Source organism: Mus musculus, chromosome X (genome assembly GCF_000001635.26).
Source record: "Mus musculus strain C57BL/6J chromosome X, GRCm38.p6 C57BL/6J".
Classification (NCBI taxonomy): domain Eukaryota; kingdom Metazoa; phylum Chordata; class Mammalia; order Rodentia; family Muridae; genus Mus; species Mus musculus.
In genome coordinates this window covers 125,398,387-125,405,633 of record NC_000086.7, presented here as the reverse complement: position 1 = coordinate 125,405,633, position 7,247 = coordinate 125,398,387, and the positions used below count along the sequence as shown (strand labels likewise).

General features: G+C 40.5%; 1 pseudogene; it reads left to right on the top strand.

Annotated features, from left to right (window-relative positions):
* Positions 1–261: 261 nt before the first annotated feature.
* On the top strand, positions 262–688 carry Gm21571 (annotated as a pseudogene).
* Positions 689–7,247: the final 6,559 nt, after the last annotated feature.

The following is a 7,247-nucleotide window of genomic DNA, read 5'->3' as shown; positions in this document are numbered from 1 at the left end:
TAGGACTCATTTTAGGAAGGAATCCTGCTATTAATATGCTTTTCCTGTTATTATTAAAGATATATAACAATTACTAAGTATAGCACACCACTTTAGAACAGATCTCCAGAGATCCACGATGATGTAATGTCCTGTAGTAATGTTTCATAAACACATTGATGACTTAAGTCTTAAGAAAGATTCTATAACTTTTTTTTTTCCCCTGCCACTGCCGACTTGCATGGAGGCGGAAGCTCGGGTACGTTCAAGATTCGGCATCACCCGTGATTCACCGCCATGGCCGAGGAAGGCATAGCAGCTGGAGGTGTAATGGACGTCAAGACTGCTCTACAAGAGGTGCTGAAGACAGCCCTCATCCACGATGGCCTAGCATGTGGCATACGCGAAGCTGCCAAAGCCTTAGACAAGCGTCAAGCCCATCTGTGTGTGCTCGCATCCAACTGTGATGAGCCCATGTATGTCAAGCTGGTGGAGGCACTTTGTGCTGAGCATCAAATCAACCTGATAAAGATTGATGACAACAAGAAATTAGGGGAATGGGTAGGCCTCTGTAAAATCGATCGAGAGGGCAAACCACGGAAGGTGGTTGGTTGCAGTTGCGTAGTGGTTAAGGACTATGGCAAAGAATCTCAGGCCAAGGATGTCATCGAGGAATACTTCAAGTGCAAGAAATAAATAAATTTTGGCTCATTAAAAAAAAAAAAAAGAAAGAAAGAAAGAAAGATTCTATAAGAATTCCTAAAATTATATCTGTGATTATTAAGCTCTTTTATAGTTGGACTGCTAGTAGGTCCTTTTCTTTCTTTTTTATTAGATATTTTCTTCATTTTAATTTCAAATGCTATCCCTAATGTCCCCTATACCCTCCTCCCTCCATGGTCCATAAAATACCCACTCCTGTTTCCTGTCCCTGGCATTCCCTTGTACTGAGGCATATGATCTTCACAAGACTAAGGTCCTCTTCTCCCATTAATGGCCTAAAAGGTCATCCTCTGCTACATATTCAACTAGAGACACAAGTTTTGGGGAGTACTGAGTATTTCATATTCTTGCTCCTCCTGTAGGGTTGCAGACCCCTTTACATTCTTGGGTACATTCTATAGCTCCATCATTGGGGGCCTTGTGTTCCATCCTATAGATGACTGTGATCATCCACTTCTGAATTTGACAGGAACTGACATAGCCTCATAAGAGACAGCTATAAGAGGGTCCTGTCAGCAAACTCTTGCTGGAAGATACAATAATGTCAGTGTTTGGTGGTTGCTTATTGAATGGACGCCCTGGTAAGGCAGTCTTTGGATTGTCCTTCCTTCCCTTTCAGCTCCAAACTTTGTCTCTGTAACTCCTTCCATGGGTATTTTGATCCCCATTCTAAGAAAGAACAAATTATCCACACTTTTATCTTCCTTCTTCTTGAGTTTCAAGTGTTTTGCAAATTGTATCTTGGGTATTAAAGTTTCTGGGCTAATATCCACTTATCAGTGAGAGCATATCATGTGAGTTCTTTTGTGATTGGGTTATCTCACCCAGGATGGTATCCTTCAGATACCATCCATTTGCCTAAGAATTTCATTAATTCATTGTTTTTAATAGCTGAGTAGTATTCCATTGTGTAAATGAACCACATATTCTGTATCCATTCCTCTGTTGAGGGACATCTGGGTTCTTTCCAGCTTCTAGCTATTATAAATAAGGCTGTTATGAACACAGTGAAGCATGTGTCCTTATTACAAATTGGAACATCTACTGAGTATATGCCCAAGAGAAGTATTGCTGGATCTTCCTGTCCATGTCCAATTTTCTGAGGAACAGCCAGTCTGATTTCCAGAGTGGTTGTACAAGCTTGCAATCCCACCAACAATGGAGGAGTGTTCCTCTTTCTCCACATCCTCGCCAGCATCTGCTGTCACCTGAATTTTTGACCTTAGCCATTCTGACTGTTGTGAGGTGGAATCTCAGGGTTGGTTTGATTTGCATTTCCCTGATGATTAAGGATGTTGAACATTTTTTCAGGTGCTTCTCAGCAATTCAGTATTCCTCAGTTGAGATTTTTTTATTTAGCTCTGTACCCCATTTTTTACTAGGGTTATATGATTTTCTGGAGTCCAGTTTCTTGAGTTCTTTGTATATATTGGATATTTGTCCCCCATCTGATTTAGGAATGATAAAAATCATTTCCCAATCTGTTGGTGGCCTTTTTGTCTTATTGACTAGTGTCTTTTGCCTTACAGAAGCTTTGCAATTTTATGAGGTCCCATTTTTTGATTCTCAATATTACAACACAAGGCATTGATATTCTGTTCAGGATTTTTTTATCCTAGTGCCCATATCTTCAAGGCTTTTCCCCACTGTCTCCTTTATAAGTTTCAGTGTCTTTGGTTTTATGTGGAATTCATTGAACCATTTAGAACTGAGCTTTGTACAAGGAAATAAGAATGGATCAATTCACATTCTTCTGTATGATAACTGCCAGTTGTGTCAGCACCATTTGTTGAAAATGCTGTCTTTTTTCCCGTGGATGGTTTTAGTTCCTTTGTCAAAGATCAAGTGACCATAGGTGTGTGGGTTCCTTTCTGGATCTTTAATTCTATTCCATTGATCTACCTGTCTGTCACTGTACCAGTACCATGCAGTTTTTATCACAATTGCTCTGTAGTACAGCTTGAGGTTAGGCATGGTGATTCCACCATATGATCTTTTATTGTTGAGAATAGTTTTTGCTATCCTAGGTTTTTTGTTATTCCAGATTATCCAGAGCTTTTGTCCCCGCCGGCAAGAACACACTCAGGACAACCAGAATCTTCTGCGGCAAAGCTTTTATTGCTTACTTATCAGGAGGGAAGACCCCGGACCGGGAAAATGGCGCTGCTTATATAGCCCCCAGCCTGACGTTTCAGCACCTGATGTGGCATGACAGCTCCTGATTCGTTGCTCACACATCACCCCATTACTACGCCACGAGATGGGCAGTGACTAGGCGTGAGTTCACTCTTGCACTTGAGCATGAGGCTTGTTTACTAGTTAGGTGCAGTGGAAGCCAGCACCATCTTATAATGGCGATTGCTCACGGCACGCACATGATTGCTCGCGGCACAGCTCTCCACATCTCCTCCTTTTTATTTTATTAAAATTTGAGGCTGGTCTAGGCCTCTGCAGTCATGTCCATCTGCTGTGGCTCCTGTCTTAGGTCATTCCTCAAATGTCACAGCCTTTCCTGTCATTGGGTAACCATATCGCCACCGGGTCCCGTGTCTTAGGTTTGTCTGTGCATGAGGAAAGTTGCCCATCTCTGGATACTGCAGTACTGTATGACAGTAACTGCTAAATGACCTAGGGCAAACTCTATAAAAGAGGCCCGCCACCAATATCAACTAATTTTTGAGCATAGATAGCCAGATTTCGGGGGAGGCCCCTTGCTCGATGGCTGCAAGTGCTTGAGCAATCACAACCTTGTCATTTGTTTGTTGGGTTCTGAGCTTGCAAACTAAACAGAGCATAAAAACAAGTCCACAGCAGGTGGCAACACCAAATAAACCTACCCCTACCCATTCCTTAAAATAAGAAAAAGCAGATGAAATCCAGGAGGAGAGACCCTCTGTCAATGACAGGTCCACTCGTTTCGAGTTGATCCTGAGAACAGCCGCTCTCAGGGTCTCAAGGGTCTCATCAAGTCTTTCCTGGAAGATACAAAGAAATCTGCCTAGACAGATTAGCAAACATGTAAATATTGATTTTTCCCAAAGGAGGAAATATGCGTGACATCCATTTGCCAGCTTAAAGAACGGGAGCTAATAGTGGAGCAGGACTGATAGCCTAGCCCTTGTAAAGAGTGTGATGACTGAGTTACAGGCCAGGGTTTTGGCCACCAGTGAGAAGAAATAATCATTTTGTCTGCTCCTGTATCTAAAATTCCCTTAAATTTTTCCCTTCTATAACTAACTCCAAGGATGGCCTGGAATCTAAAGGCATTATTAAGTAAGCAGAATCTTTTCCAGTAGAACCAATCCCTCTGGCAGCTTGAGGAATACCAGAGGAAGGAAATCAGCCACGTAGGCTTTGCAAAATTATTAGTTGAGCTATTCTGTCCCCTTGTGAAATAGAAAAGACACCTTGAGTGCCGGAACAGAGAACCTGAAGTTCCCCTTTATAATCCTGATCTCCAACTCCAGGGTGGACAATAAGACCTTGTAGGCTACAAGAGCCTGCCTTGTATATCTCTAATTGAACGACAGTCCTTAGCCCAATGATATCCTTTTCCACATTTAGTACACAATCCTGGTGCTGTCCCTTTTATAGGGGCTCTGCAGTCCTTTTTTAAATGTCCTGGTTTGCCACAACTAAAGCAAAGTTTGAGCTCAGTTGAATCTGAGCGCCTCCTCCCCTGCAGAATGGCTGCTGCCAATCCAGCATTAGTAAGCGGCCCTCCAAGCTCATGGCAAACCTTTAACCAGTCCTGTAACCCCTTACTCTTTCTAGGTGTAATTGCTGATCTGCATTCCTGCTTAGCTTGTTCATAAACCAAGTGTTCAATTAAAGGCATAGCTGCTTCTGGGTCTCCAAATATCCTCCCTGCTGCCTCTGTCATTCTGTCCACAAAGTCTGAGAAGGACTCCTGTGCACCTTGAGTAATCTTGGTCAAATGCCCACTTGCCTCTCACTTCTTAGAGAGTGCCTTCCATGCCTTAACAGTGGCAGCTGAGATCTGAGCGTACTCTCCCCAATGATAATCTGTTTGGTTAGCAGCATGCTGTCCCTGAGGTGGGTTTCTTTTATGGAGCAAAATGTTGTGTATTGTTTATATAGCCAGTCTGTTAGTCTATGTGTTTTTATTGGTGAATTGATTCCAGATTAAGACAACTTCAGACCAACTTCTCTTATGAATATCAATGCAAAAACACTCAATAAAATTCTCCCCAAACTGAAAGGGCTATTAGGTCCTTTTCTGATAGTCAAAACTGCAATGAGAACTGCCAGTTTTCCAAGTGTCACTGGCTAATTGCTCTTAGATAGTAACTAGGCTTTCTCCTACTCAAAGCACATTCCAAGAGGTTGTATAACAATTAACCAAAGGTCATCAGAAGGGAACTAATCGTTTATTATAGGTTCTATGGTAGAAGATAAAATATTGATTGGATTTACCTATACAAAACTTCACTAATATCTTAGTTATGGTTTGATATCTTCAGTGAACCTGTTGATCTGAGACAGTTGATGAACTTTGTAACATGTGGTCAAGTATTCTGAAATACGTATAAGTGCTGAGGGCAAAGAGACGAGGAAAATCGAGAGAGAAGGTTTTGTTTTGTTTTGTTTTTTTGTTTTTGTTTTTTGTTTGTTTTTTTTTTTTTTTTTTTTTTGCCTTTCTCATCTTAGACTAATTTTTTTCCTTTTCCCCACTTAGAAGAATTTTTCCCTTTCCCCACTTAGGATCTTTCTGCTTTTCCGGTTATATAACTTTCATAGAAAATTTTTTATAACTTAGTAATAACTTCTATAATCACTTCTCTAAATTCCTTCTCTTCCTGTGACATCTGACTAGTAGGCTCAAAGTTAGAGCCCAGCAATTCCTGCTGAGCTAGAACAAAGGCTGCATTGCTTAATCCTCCTCTGTTAGGCTACAGGTGTTAATCACCTAAGCCAGCCTACCCTCAGAAAGACCAAGTACTTTTTAGAAGTTATCATCAGCATTTCAGTACAATTAGAGAGCTAGAAAGCCCTGAGACACTTAGATTTTGAAGCCATTGCCAGGGTCCTACTCTGTGATTCCACTGCTATCCTGCCCTGGGGGCAGGAGGCTCAGGGCAATCCTGGACCTCAAACTCTACTATAGAGCAGTAGTGATAAAAAAAAAAAAAAAAAAAAAAAAAACTACATGGTATTGATACAGAGACGGACAGATGGATCAGTGGACTAGAACTGAAGAACCAGAAAGAAAACCACACATTTATGGACACTTGATATTTGACAAAGAAGCAAATATATATATATATATATATATATATATATATATATATATATATATATATATATATATGATGGAAAAAAGAAAGGATTTTCAATAAATGGTGCTGTTCTAATTTGCAGTCTGTATGTTGAAAAATAAAAACAAATCCATACTTATCACCTTGCACAAAGCTCAGTTTCAAGTTGAACAAGATTATCAACATAAAATAAGATACACTGAATCTAATAGAAAATAAACTCATTGACACAGAGAGGGAAATGTCCTAAAAACAACTCCCATGGCTCATGCTCTAAGATCAACAATTCATAAATGTGACCTCATGAAACTGGAAAGCTTCTGTAAGCAAAGAATATAGGCAATGGGACTAATCATCAACCTACAGACTGGAGAAAAAAATCTTAACTAACCTCACATCCGATAAAGGGCTAATATCCAAAATATATAAAGAACTCAAGAAACCTAATAAACCAATCAAATATGGGGTATATATCTAAATAGAGATGTCAAGACAAAAGAGTCTAAAATGGCTAAGGAGCACTTAAAGATATGTTTAAAGTCCTTAGTGCTCAGGTAAATTCAAATCAAAACAACCCTGAGATTGTACTTTACACCAATCAAAATGGCTAAGATCAAAACCTCAGATGACAGCACATGTTGGTGAAAATGTGGAGAAAAAGGAACACTCCTCCAAGGCTGGTGGGACGGAGAGCAGGTACAACTTCTCTGGAAATCAGTGTGGAGATTCCTCAGAACATTGGAAATAGTTCTACTTGAAGACCCAGCTGTACCACTCTTGGGCATATACCAAAATGATGTCCCACCATGCCCAAGGCACATGTTTTTCTATGTTCATAACAGCCTTGTTTATTATAGCTAGAAGCTGGAAATAACCCAGATGTCCCACAACAGAAGAATGGATACAGAAAATGTGGTTCAATTACACAATGAAATACTACTCAACTATTAAGAAACAAAGACATCCTGAGTTTTTCAGGCAAATGGATGTAACTCGGAAATATCATTCTGAGTAAGGTAACTCAGAACCAAAAGGACATGCATGGTATATACTCATTAATAAGTGGATATTAGCCAAAAAAGTGCAGAACACCCACTATACATTCCGCAGAACTTAAAAAGGTTATCAAGCCACAAGGCCCAAGTGAGGACACCTCAATCCGACTTGGAAGGGAAAAGAAAGAAATCACAGGGTGGGGGTGGGGTTGGGGGTGGGGGGAAGGTCTCAAGTGGGGAAGGGGACCAGGAGTACTAGAGAAGAACATGA